Here is a 13,975-nt window from a genome sequence, read left to right on the forward strand (position 1 = left end):
CTTGTCCTTCCTTGTATTTTTTTAGTAGCATGTACTTTTTTTGTTGTTGTTTGTTGTTCATTTATAGCTGACTCATTTAAAAAATCAACAAGTTAAAATATTTTGTGTTTTTATTAACTTCATAGCTTTTTTCCATACTACATATAGTTATTGTTTATACTATTTCTATTTTTCAAATGTTCTTAATTCATTGCTATCCTGGATATCCTCAAGTATTTGCTCAATCTTTTCTTTTCTTCTTAATTTATTTGTTATTCTGGAATCAGCAGTCTGGGTAAAAATCGTTAAGATGGTCATTTTCTCCATTCTTCGACTCTGCTTCCGAAGTTCAGGAGCATTTCTTTAGGAGGGCCTTGACTCTCCTAAAAACTAATACATATTTATGTTTTCCTGTGGGGGATTAGCCAAAGCTTTCATCAAGCAAAGACGGTCAGGACCATAAAAAGGTTAAGAATGCTGATTTGGGAGTTCCTGGAATTTTTTCTGATTGTCATTTACAAAGACTTTTTATCTTTCCAAGAAGAGGGACAATTTTCTAAGTGCTACTTGTTTTTTTTTTAATGAGGTGCAGAAAAAACTGTAAAAAGAAGTAGGGAGCAACTACCCTAGTATATCCAAAGTGTAAGTTAATTGTAAATAAGCAAAAGGAAAGCAGAGACAGAATATGATTCAGAAGCTTGGTTGGGGCAGGGGGAGTATCATTGTGCTACTCACACTGACCACAAGCACTATACTGCTTGTATCGGAGTGGAGGAGGCTACCTCTCTTTTCCTGCTTTGGGGTAATCTACCAGGTAGGGACACATGAGGACAATTATCCAACCTCTTAGTCTTAGAAAGAATATCATAGTTCTATTTGTATCTGTTTCCTTCCACTCAACATCCCTGAATACTGGATATAATAAGATAGGAATAGGAATCTAAAACCAGAACGAGGGAAAATATAAGAGGAGGAAAACAAGCCAAGGAAAGTCGAAAGAATATAAGGAAGATACATGTGCTCAATGACTGTATTACTGTTGAGCTCCACATTTGGCTTGGAACTTCCCGGCAGCCAAAAAACAAAAACAGCAATAGCAAAAAGAACATAGTGTGGGGGGCAGGTTTTTTCTACTTCACTGTTGACTAAGAAAAATATCCTAAGGGGTAGCTAAGTGCTTCCTAATTTGCTCTTTTAAGTTAAATGTATTCCTTCCCTCCCCTTCATCTTCCATTTTTTTCTTGTACTGGAATTTGAACTCAGCTCAGAGCTTTTTTGCTTAGCTTGCTTGTTTTGCTTGCATGGCTGGTGCTTTGCCACTTAGTCATGCCTCCAGGCTTCCTTTTTTGGGTCCGGTTGTGGGGCCTGAACTCTGGGCGCTGTCCCTCAGCTCTTCAGCTCAAGGCTAGCACTCTACCACTTGAGCCACAGCGTCACTTCCAGCTTTTTTCTTTTTCTTTTTCTTTTTTTTTTTTTTTTTTTGTCGGTCGTGGGGCTTGAACTCTGGGCCTGGGCGCTGTCCCTCAGCTCTTCAGCTCAAGGCGAGCGCTCTACCACTTGAGCTACAGCGCCACTTCCGGTTTTCTGGTGGTTTATTGGAGATCGGAGTCTCACGGTCTCTCCTGCCCGGGCTGGCTTTGAACCGCGATCCTCAGATCTCAGCCTCCTGAGTAGCTAGGATTACAGGCGTGAGCCACCAGCACCCGGCTCCAGCTTTTTTCTTTTTGCTTATGTGGTGCTGAGGAATCGAACCCAGGGCCTCATGCATGCAAGGCAAGCTCTCTACCACTGAGCCACCTTCCCAGCCCCAGGCTTCCTTTTTACTAGCTGTTTTTGGAGATGAGTCTTATGGACTTTTCGGCCTGGGCAGAAAAAAGGAACTTTTGTCCTTGATCTCAGCCTCCTGAGTAGCTAGGGTTATAGGTGTGAACCAACAATACTCAGCTCTGTGTTTTGAGGCAGGCTGTATAGACAATGCTGGCCTCAAATTCACAATCCTCCTACCTCAGCTTCTTGAGTGCTAGGATCACAGATGGCTTAAGTTAAATTTCTTTTTCTTTAATTTTTAAAAATTACATAGGTGATATACAGTTATATAAGTAAAGAAGAGTACTTTTTTTTTTTTTTTTTGGGTAAGTCGTGGGGCCTGAACTCTGGGCCTGGACACTGTCCCTCAGCTCTTCACAGCTCAAGGCTAGTGCTCTACCACTTGAGCCACAGTGCCACTTTTGTTTTTTTCTGCTTATGTGGTGCTGAGGAATCAAACCCAGGGCCTCATGCATGCAAGGCAAGCACTTTACTTCTGATCCACCCTCCCAGCCCCTACATTTTTTTTTGACAGTGTCACCTGTTCCCTCTCTCTCTCCCAATTTTTCCTTCCTATCCCCTATACCATTTTCAACATGGTATCTAGTGAGTACCATTGCTGCATTTGTTCACCCTTTGTCCCTCTATTTCTGTGCTCCCCTTAAACTCCCCAAGACCTATAAACAAGCTATAGGACAAAAATAAAAAACAGAAATAGCAAAAAAGAAAAAAAGAACCTTGCTTCCATTTCTTGGAGTTCATTTTGATAAATGTTTTTTGTATGCTCAGATGCACATAGGCTTGTGCCTTTCTGTTCCCCTCCTAATAGCATCTTCCTTTGCTCTCACTGTGGATGCCTAGAGACCTGTATAATTTGTTATGTCCTGGTGTATTTTAGATCTAGCTTCTGCATATGAGAGAAAATGTGCACCATTCATTTCTCTGAGCTTGGCTTACCTCACTTAACATGTTTATTCTAGGTCCATCCCATGTTAAATTTCTTTCTTTTTCTTTTCTGTTGGTTGTAGGGCTTGAACTCAGGGCCTGGGCACTGTCTCTGAGCCCCTTTGTGCTCAAGGCTAACACCCTACCACTTGAGCCGCAGTACTACTTATGGTTTTTGAGTGGTTAATTAGAGCTAAGAATCTCATGGGACTTTTCTGCTCAGGCTGGCTTTGAATAATGATCCTCAGATCTCAGTCTCCTGAGCAGTAAATTTCTTTTTTTTTTTTTTTCTGAGCAGTGAATTTCTTATAAACAAAGTCCTCTTCAACTTTTTTTTCCCTTCATGGTACTTATGTTTGAATTTAGGACCTTCTGCTTGTTAAGCAGGTTGTTGACTACTTGAGCCTTTAACTTTAGTTATTTTTCAGGTAAGATCTTACTAGAGAACTTGAACTACATCTTCAAGCTGATTTTACCCACAATGCCCTTCAGAGATAGTTAACAGCAACTCCAGGGAATTATTGTGCACCTGCTGTTAAGTCTAATTCAGGAGTAGGCACTCTGAGCACATTGCCAGTGATCCTCGTAGATGGGGAGAATGAGGAGCAGGAGAGGGAAACATCTTGCCCAAGGTCACGTCTCTGTAAGAGTCACCACAGATTCTGTCTGGATAGATCCTGTGTTCTCTCCTTTCTTCCTGCTGTTTCTGAGCCTGAGCCACAAGTGTCTGTGTGAGTAATTTTCTTATCTGTTGGCAATTCAGTGAGAATATTTCTGGCATAGCCATGGCTGCTTTTTGACAGCTGCTGTGATCCAATCTCTCTTGAGTTTGGGGAAGAGAGAGCCCTCACCTGGGGCTGCCAAAGTCAGCCTCAGAACTCATTTCCCCTGGTCTCTGTGCGCACACACACACACACACACACACACACACACACACACACACACACACACACACACACACACACACACACACACACACACACACACACACACACACACACACACACACACACACACACACACACACACACACACACACACACACACACACACACACACACACACACACACACAATGTGTTTATTACTCTTGTCACACTATCTCTTGAAATGCAGGCACATTAAAGTTGGATATTATTTTCATAAAAGCTACTGGGGAGAAAGGGAGAGGACAGGCACAATTTGGTGTCTAAAGGAGTAATTGGATTTTCCCAGTGATTGTAGGAAATGACAACATGCCAAGAAGTATATTTGATGGTGCTTTTGATTCCAAATTTGTCAGGCATGTGTTTTTAATTACCTTGTCTTCATCATCATTATTTTAGTAGAGACCTCATTTTTAGAATGGAGTTCATTCATTATTAGATTAAACTTTCTCTCTTTAACAAGGTTGGCAATGGGATCTTCTTGTGGCTCAGTGTTGCCACCTACTGTGTACCACATGGATTGTCAATCTTCAAAATATTAGACGCTAATGAAATACATTTCCAACTGTAACAAGGCATGATTTGATCTCTCTGTTCTTCCACATGGTTGCACATGCTTGGAGTATGTATTGTAAACATATGTCGCTGCTGGGGACTGCCAGGATACTGGCTCCAGTGACTTCTGGGGATTAAAAAATGCTAGAGAAAAATACCACTTTTCCTTTACTCCCTTGAGAATGAACTTTCTCAGATAGACTACCTGCACATGGGGACCCGAGTAACTGTTACCTTCGGGTTCATGTTAGAGGAGAAGGGTCTCTGAAGGAGGGAGTTCTTTACTGCTTGTAAAGCAATGAGGCTTTTGGTTCTATCTTTGGCCCACTAGTTTCAGTAAAGATTTTGGCTTGTGAGAGTGATTTAGACAATCTAATAATTTTTTTGTCTCCAAAGTTGTATGCCCGGCTGCTGGTTGTTACATATTCTAAATGTTGAAACAAGTTTGGGAATATGAAAGGACACCAGAAGAGAGCAGTAGGCTTTGGTGTGCTCTTGCCTCTGACAGACTCCAGCTTCATTTGTGGGTAGATCTAGATTGAGTCTTTATTCCTGTTTCCCTGCAGTGACTTTGACAGGTCTTAATTGAAGATGATATAGCATAGTTATTGAACAGACATCTGCTGTTCCTGAATTGAATGGAAATAGCCACCAGATCACCCACATGCATGTAGTATAGAAGGGTTCACCCATCTTACCCGTGAATTATTGTTTAGGTAGTTAGGGTGAAAGAAAATGATCACTGTAGGTGCTAATTTTTAAAATTTTATTTATCTCTTTAACTTTCTGTCATTACTCAAGACCTCTCCCTTTTTTGCTTAAGCCTGATGTTCTACCACTTGAACCATACATCCATTTCCGGCTTTTTGCTAGTTAATTGGAGATAAGAGTCTCTTGGATTTGTTTGCTTGGGCTACCTTCAAACTGCTTGGATCCTCAGATATCAGACTCTGAGTACCTAGAATTATAGGCTGTGAATGCTAATTATAACTAGACCTTTTTATTTTTTTGCACAGAAATATCAAATTATTAAAAGTGTTTTATGTAGGGCTGGGAAGGTGGCTCAGTGGTAGAGCACTTGCCTTGCATGCATGAGGCCCTGAGTTCGATTCCTCAGCACCACATAAGCAAAAAGAAAAAAGCCGGAAGTGGCACTGTGGCTCTAGTGGTAGAGCGCTTGCCTTGAGCGGAAGAGATGAGGGACAGCACCCAGACCCAGAGTTCAGGCTCCACGACTGGACCCCTCCACCAAAAAAAAAAAATTATAGTGTTTTATATATTAGAGTATTTTAACTTTCAATTAGTATCTACATAAATATAGGGGTTTTTTTCTTTTATTTTTGAGGTACTGAGGATTGAACTCAGGTCTTCTACTTGATAGTCAGGTGTTCAACCATTTCATCTACACCCCTATCCTCTACACCCTTTTTACTGAAAGGAACTGAAAGGTGTTTTGTTTTTGTAGTACTGGGGTTAGAACTCCTAAGGGTCTTGGTGCCCTGCCATTTGAGCCGTGCAGTCCCTGGATTTGAAAGTTTAATTTTCAAGATTGTCAAGACTGTGCACTATTTACTTATTCATCTATTGCTTTATCCTGTTCTAGGCAGCTTAGGAAAAGGGATAAAATAAGAATAAAAGAAAATAAAACAATCAGAGCCAGCAAGAGCATAAATTATATTAGGAAATTACACTTGACATAAGGAAAATGAGAAGGCTGGTACTATTTCTGTTATGCTAAAAAAGCCATCTCATTGCACAAGTTGGTGTGGCCATTTTTTAAAGCTACTTGGAAGCCAATATCAGTTTTGGAAAGCTCTGTATAAACATGGGCTGCCTCTTGCTCCTGACATTTCAGCCGAACTTCAAAAATTGCCTTTTTTTTCCTTTCCAACCCCTACTTGACCTCTAGCACATTTCTGCTTCCTCTGAGCCAAGAAGGTGTCAATATACTTGAGATTTTTCTGGAAAGGCTATAACCTGGGTGGCAGCCGGGCATCTGGGAAGCTTATTTTGGAAATCTTTTTGTTATGGCAGCAGGCCTTAGAAGTAGCTCCAAGGCTTCATTTCCAGATGGGCTAAATGATAGGAGGATGCAAAAAGGGAGTGTTGGAGTGGAAGAGGGTGCACAAGTCCTCTTCTTGGAGAATAGCAGGGGTCTAATAACCTTTCTTTTATAGCCAGTCTTTAACCTCGCTTCCAGGATGAGAGAGCTTTGCCTTGCCTTCTGGAGGCCTTGTGCATGTACTGGAGGTCATCTGGAAAGAATGCTGTGAGATGGGCTCCCTGGAGGCTGATCCACAGCTTGGAGCTGGGGTGCAGACTTTCTCTGGATCACAGAGGGGGCAGGGAGAGGGGTGAAGGCACAGAGTGCTTTTAGCCTCAGATTGAGCCCTTTCTCCATCGTCCTAACAAGGCCTCCCAGGTTAAGGAGATGCCACTGATACATTCAGCTAATGTGACCACAGTTCTTGATTAATTTTAATGTCTCCTTGTCTTCCACTCCCACCCCCATTTGTTTTTCTCCTAAGCTTAATCATCTCAGGAAATAGCACTGGCATCCACTTCAGTTGCTCAGACCAAAGCCTGGAAGTCTTGTTTTTCCTTCCTTCATCCTCTTCATAAATTCTATCAGTAAGTCCTGTTGGCTCTATCATCAGGATTTTTTTTCTTTTTTGGGGAGGGGGTCTGGTCGTGGGGTCTGAACTCTGGGCCTGGGCGCTATCCTTCAGCTCTTCAGCTCAAGGCTAGTGCTCTACCACTTGAGCCACAGCGCCACTTCTGGTTTTTTTCTTTTTGCTTATGTGGTGCTAAGGAATCGAACCCAGGGCCTCATGCATGCAAGGCAAGGGCTCTGCCACTGAGCCACCTTCCCAGCCCCTATCATCAGGATTTTTGACAATGATACATCAACTCCTGGTTGGTATTGTCACTGTTTTCCCTCTGGGCCAGCCTGCATCCTCTCTTTCTGTACTGCTGAAGAGGACTCCCTACTTTTTCCCACTTAGCTCTCCAAAGCCTTGAAGGGACACTATCTTTTCAGACTGTCTTTGCATACTGCATCCTTCACTTAATGACTGAGATGGGCAAGTTACTTCATCTCTTATGTCTAGCTTTTGTTATCTGTAAAATTGGGATAGTAATAGTACTCATATCAAAGTTGTGAGGAGGATTGAAGAAGGACACACATCTTAAGGTCTTAGAACAGTTCAGAGTACACAGTTTAGCTTTGAATCAATATTAAGCTTTTCTTTGTTGTTCCCAATCCCCATGTCATCTCCACTTGGAACTTAAAAGCAGCTAATATTGTGTCCCTCCTTTCTAACCATCTTTGGCTTCCTTTTGTTTTTGGAAGTTAACTCAAATTTCCACTAGGGCCCTAGATAATCTTCACTAACTGCCCTGTCTCCTAGCATTTTGTTCTACTACTCTCCTCACTGGTCACTGAGTTCTAGACTCATAACACTTTTTCCTTCCCAGGAACAGCCTTTATTCCCATCTGTCCTTGTGCCTGGAATAATGTACTTCCCCAGATCTTGCTGTTAGAGGTCTTTCCTGAGTCACATCCTGACCCTCACTACTTCTTCTTGTTCTTGTTCTCGTTCTCGTTCTCCTCCTCCTCCTCCTCCTCCTCCTCCTCCTCCTCCTCCTCCTCCTCCTCCTCCTCCTCCTCCTCCTCCTCCTCCTCCTCCTCCTCCTCCTCCTCCTCCTCCTCCTCCTCCTCCTCCTCCTCCTCCTCCTCCTCCTCCTCCTCCTCCTCCTCCTCCTCCTCCTCCTCCTCCTCCTCCTCCTCCTCCTCCTCCTCCTCCTCATTCCTTTTTTTTTTTTGTCAGTTGTGGGGCCTGAACTCTGGGTCTGAACACTGTCCCTCAGCTCTTCAGCTCAAGAGTAGCGCTCTACCACTTAAGCCACTGCGCCACTTCCAGCTTTTTCTGCTTATGTGGTGCTGAGGAATCGAACCCAGGGCCTCATGCATGCAAGGCAAGCGCTCTACCACTGAGCCACCTTACCAGCCCCTTGTTTACTTCTTTATTATCAGTATTTTAGTCCCACTACCTTTCCCCCTTCCCCCCACCCCCAACTATAATTTCTTCTGTGCTTTCAGGGCTTACCTTGAAGAAGAGCCTAATAAATATTTGTTTGTTTGTTTTTTGGGTCCACTCATGGGGCCTGAACTCTGGGCCTGGGCACTGTCCCTCAGCTCTTCAGCTCAAGGCTAGTGCTCCACCACTTGAGCCTCAGTGCCACTTCTGGCTTTTTTCTTTTTGCTTATGTGGTGCTGAGGAATCGAACCCAGGGCCTCATACATGCAAGGCAAGCGCTCTACCATTGAGCCACCTTCCCAGCCCCAAGCCTAATAAATATTTATCAAGTGCTTGAGTAAGGGTCCATCATTCATTTAGTGTCCACAGTGTTCATACACTTCAACAGATCTGTTATTATATCCTCATAACCACTCTAAAGGGGGTGGTATTTTTAAGTCCATTTTAGAATTAAAGAGATAGTGCTCTTGGGAAGAAAAAAATTATTCAAGCATTTAAAGTGAGCCTAAATTTTAACTCAATTCTAAGTCAGAACCTTTTAAAAGGCAATGACACTAGTGAGTGGATCAACTTCTTACGTGATTTATGAATACAAAATGAGATTATTCAGGTGTCAAATCCTAGGACATCATTTTGAAAGTTAACAATTTTGGATAACCTCCTAGGTGTTATATACTTCATTTATTCATTTGGGGATGGGTAGGAGAGCATTCATTTTTATTGTGATTTATGGAGAGATTTTACAAGATTGTTTACAAATTGGAATCCATTTACCTTTAAGTATGACTTGACTCTAGTTTACATGGGTTATGTCTTCTAAAAGGTAAGGGTAGATAGGTATGGTTGGTTGTCATGGCACTGTAGTTTAGACTTAGCTCTAAGTGTGAGCTTCAGATCACAGGCAGTTAAATCACCCAACGTACTTGCCAAGTACCTATTCCTGGGATTACTCTGGACTTTTGGCCCCTATCTGAATTTTAAATACAAGGCTATTCCAATTAAAGGAGAATATAAAAATTATTCATCCTTTAAATTCTAGCTAGTAAAGATATATTGTGATTTGGCTTTGTTCTTTCTATAAAGCTATATATTTATCAGTTACACATTTTGTTAAAATTCTTATTTGGGTAGTTTTTGGTCTTTGATTATTGAAGCAAATAGGTATTTATACCTCCATAGTAATGACCCTTAGATCTCATGTCCCAGATTCACATATTCCATTTGTCTGCCATAGATGAAGCAAAAGCCTCATTTCTGACCCATCAGCTTCAAGGGGCTGGGCCTTCTAGTACATTTAATTTTGCTAAAGTTAACTTTTAAAATTCAGTTATTTTTAAATTTTTAAAATTAGATATATATTTTTTTATTTTTTATTGTGAAAATACTGTACAGAGGGGTTACAATTACATGGGCAAGATAATGAGTACATTTCTTATCAAGCATTGTAGCCTCCTCCTTTGTTTCCCCTTTCCATCCCTTCCCATCCTCCCCCCGCCCTCCTACCCAATCCTCCCCCCCCCCATATTTTTAAATTTTTATTTATTTTTTTGTGTTACTAGAACTGTAACGCAGGGCCTTATGTTTGAAAGTCAGGCCTCTACCACCTTTTTTACACTGGTTATTTTCAAGCTATGCTCTTTTTATGCCCAGTAGGTGATCTACTTGTGCTGCCTTATATCATTGAAGATAACAAGCACTCACTACTGTGCCCAGATATTGTGCTTCCGCGCCCCCCCCCCCCCGCTGAGATAACAGGCTTGTGCCACTGTGTCCAGCTGTTGCTTGAAATAGTTTCACAGGCTTCTTTTTGCCTGGGCTGGCCTTGAACCATGATCCCCTCATCTCTCTCCCTCAAGTAGCTAGGATTACAGGCTTGAGCCAATTCCGGTTTTTGTTACTTCCTTCTCAGAAACAGTCTCCAGCCCTTAATGGCTCTGCTTCCTCTCCTCTTTTCACTCTCTAAACAAAGGCACTGTGTTTTAATAGACACAGTAACAGTAAAATTAGCTTGATTAGACTCTAGGTGGATTTAAAATGTAACCTAATGGCAGTTCTGCCTGGCTTGGACGCCATGTGTTTTATTTTGAGCACAGAATATGTGAGTATTTTCAGTGCCTGGTAAGGAATTAGATGATTATTGAATTATAGTGACCAAATAATATGAGAATTTCTCTCTTTAGATCCTACCCTGGTACTTCTTTACATATGTATGATTTGAGAAATCTGGACCCCCAGCTGGGGGTTTAATTCACCTGTCTTTTTTTATTTGAGTTCCTGAGTTATGCTATAAGAGAAAGCACAATTATGGTTCCTTCTGCTCACTCGTATAGTCTCTGACCCCCTTCAGGCTCTTGTTGTGTGCAAAACATGCAGTTTAACAGCCTTTTCCCAGAGAACTCACAACTAGGCAGCTCCTTTCTCCCCTGGCAAAAATCCCAGCATATAATTTTTCTTTTTCCTTTTTTGATTCCGGTCTTGGGGCTTGAATGCAGGGCCTGGGCCCTGTTCCTGAGTCACAGCTCCACTTCCAGATTTTTTTTTTTTTATGGTTAATTGGACATAAGAGTCTCATGAGGTTGGGCTGACTTTGAACCACAATCCTCAGATCTCAGTGTCCTGAGTAGTTAGAGTTACAGGTATGAGCCATCAGCACCCAACCCAGCATATACTTACTTTTATTAATAATAACACCCTACAGTGGAGAGTGTTGTTCACTGTGCCCTTGTGCTTTTACATCGTCTCTCCTAGAAGGAAAGCAGGACCTCTAGTAGGCTATTAACCAATGGAAAACTTAAGCACATGTCATCCATATAGCTGCTGGTTGAATGTAGTCTAATTTATGACTTGCGTCATTTGCCTGGTCCTTACCTGCATGTTTGGTGGCACCTGCAAGCATGGGGAAATCAGTTTTTGATCCTTTGGATCAAGTGTGCATACCTTCTGTGCTCTCAGCTTATTAAGAGCCCAGAATATTTGGTAGAGTGTTTTGGGAACAGGGGACAGAGCTGCTAGTTGATGGTCATGTCCGCTTCATTTTGGAACCTTTAGTATAAGCTTCTGAGCATCATTACCAGCACAGCCCAGGAGGTAAATGTAAAAATAATTTCTTTGCCATTTTTTCCCTGCATCGTATCCTAGCGACAATGCACTGTCTGTCCTTAAGTATGGGGGCACCGGCTTGGGGCAGTGTCAGTGCTTGCAGAAAGGAGGGAGATGAAGGGCACGGTCAGTCACCTTTAAACATTTTTCTTTCTGGTTTACCTTTGGGGAGGATTTAATTGAGTTATTTAAAGCAGGATTTTATGCTCTGATCACTAAAGTAGTGTATTTTTATTGTTAGACTGCTAGACTAAACTGGAAAATGCTGAGGAAGGAAATGAAAATCAGCCATGATTTCAACTTTGTTAAAATATTGGCACATATCTTTCTAGTTTTCTGTTTTGTTAAACTTGCATACAGTGATTGTTTTAGTGTCAGAGTGTAAGGTTAGTGTCAGGTTAAAAAAAAATCTCATAAAGTGAAACATATCCTAAACCACCATGGACAGTAATTTATATGTACACTAAAGTTTGAAAAGGATTGAGTTGAACTCAAGGAAAGAACAAGAGGATCTATATCAGATGAAAAGTCTACGGGCAAAACTATTCTTCCTTTAACATTACTATCAAATTCTCATATGGTGAGTGGATGTGGTGAAGAATTAACCTGTATTCCTACTTGCCTGCAAGGTTTGTTCCATTCTGTTTTAAGTGCTTTTTTTGGGGGGGGGGGTCTGGTTGTGGGGCCTGAACTCTGGGCCTGAGCACTGTCCCTCAGCTCTTCAGCTCAAGGCTAGCGCTCTACCACTAGAGCCACAGCACCACTTCCGGCTTTTTTCTTTTTGCTTATGTGGGGTTGAGGAATCGAACCCAGGGCCTCAGGCATGCAAGGTAAGCGCTCTACCACTGAGCCATCTTCTCAGCCCTGTTCCATTCTGTTTTAATGTTAAGGTTTTATAGCTTAATATGGGTTAATAGATGTACTTGTGAAGATGGCAAACATATTGGCAACACATTTTGCTTCAGGGTATGTGTCTGAGTCAACCAGTAAGAAAAATGAACACAGTACAACTCCACAGAAGGGGCTCCTGGGGCACCATCCCTAAGACATGACACAAACAGCTTGGATCATTGTTTTAAAATCTTTTGTTTCATTCTACTGTAAATTACATATGTATGTATTATAGGTATACATATATCATATATACATATTTTTTATTTTGCTGGCATTAGGATTTGTGCTAACTTGGCTTGGTTGGCTGGCACAAGAGTGTCACTTGAACCACATTCCCTGCCAGCTTTTTGCTGGTTATTTTGGAGATAGAGTCTTTCTTGCCCAGGCTGACCTTGAGCTGCAATCCTCAAGACCTGAGTAGTTACAATTATAAGCATGAGCTACCTGTGCCTGGTCTATACTAAAAGTTGCTTGTATTCCATTGTAAGGATATACTACAATTTATTAACTAATCTTTTTATACAATCATCTCAAAGAATCTTAAGGTCATTTGTAATATAAATACTTAGGCTCAGGATATGAGTATATTTAAGACTTTTGGCTCACGTTAACAAATAGTCTCCAGGAACACTGTAAGCTTCCTTCAAAGTGTCAATTTCTCAGTAGTAGTGGAAATTATTTTCCCCCATAACATGCTTATTTTAACTTCTTTTTCTTGGATGACCCTTGGCTTCTGTTTCTTGCCTGGCAAGTTTATTCTGGAAAAAAATGTGAAAGAAATAAGATGAGAGGTTCTGGTGGTTAGGTTCATATGAAAGGGTAAACCTGAAGGCTCTTTATTTCTTACTACTGCTTCTAAGTAATTTTCAGCAGATACCTAAAGACAGAATATTGATTGATATTTAAAGGGTTTGAATAGTTTAAAAAAGTTATTTGGTGTAATTTATTTGTTTGTTTGTTTGTCAGTTGTGGGGCTTGAACTCAGGACCTGGGCCCTGTCCCTGAGCCTCTTTTTGCTCAAGGCTAGTGCTCTACCACTATGAGCCACAATGCCACTTCCAGTTTTTGAGTGGTTAATTGGTGATAAAACTTTCATGGGGACTTTGTGCTTGTTTTGAACCATGATCCTCAGATCTCAGCCTCCTGAGTAGCTAGGATTATAGGCATGAGCCACTGGTGTCCAGCTCAGTATAATTTTAATTTGGAAAATACTTTAGTGTCTTGTCATAATAGAGGGGACAGAATGAGATTAACATTTGTGTATTGGTTTGGAATACTGGTTTGAAAAACATATGGAGGAACATGGTCCTCCTAATCTAACCACTCATTGTTAGATAGTCACAGAGTGGAAGGGATTTTCATAAGGATAAATTGTAAATTGACAACTGGTTGTTAAGATTTCTGACTCCTGTTCTTTCATTTGACAGCCATGGGTTGGAGATTAAAAAAACAAAACAAAACATGTAAGAGTCTTTGGACAGATAGCCAGGTTGTCTTTCAGGGCCTGTGAGGTGCCCCATGCCCTTCTTGGACAAAAGCCTGGTCTGTCTGCCGTATAAGTGCTTCTGCTTAAAAGTCACTTGTGAATTAACTAATCTGTGAATGGGAGCAAGCTTACACCATCATTACTTGTGTCTTTGCCTTAACTTCCTCATCATGCCTTAGCAGCTCAAATGTCTCTTCCTCAGGGAAGCTTTGCCTGACTGCCCAGACAACTTGGGAATCCCTTGTG

General features: G+C 41.5%; 1 protein-coding gene across 6 annotated transcripts in view; it reads left to right on the forward strand.

Annotated features, from left to right (window-relative positions):
- Positions 1-13,975, forward strand: part of Plekha7 (pleckstrin homology domain containing A7) — a 216,617-nt gene that overhangs the window by 71,294 nt on the left and 131,348 nt on the right. The window lies entirely within an intron of this gene.

This window comes from Dipodomys merriami, unplaced genomic scaffold (genome assembly GCF_024711535.1).
Source record: "Dipodomys merriami isolate MVZ:Mamm:240054 unplaced genomic scaffold, mDipMer1.0.p SCAF_21, whole genome shotgun sequence".
NCBI lineage: Eukaryota > Metazoa > Chordata > Mammalia > Rodentia > Heteromyidae > Dipodomys > Dipodomys merriami.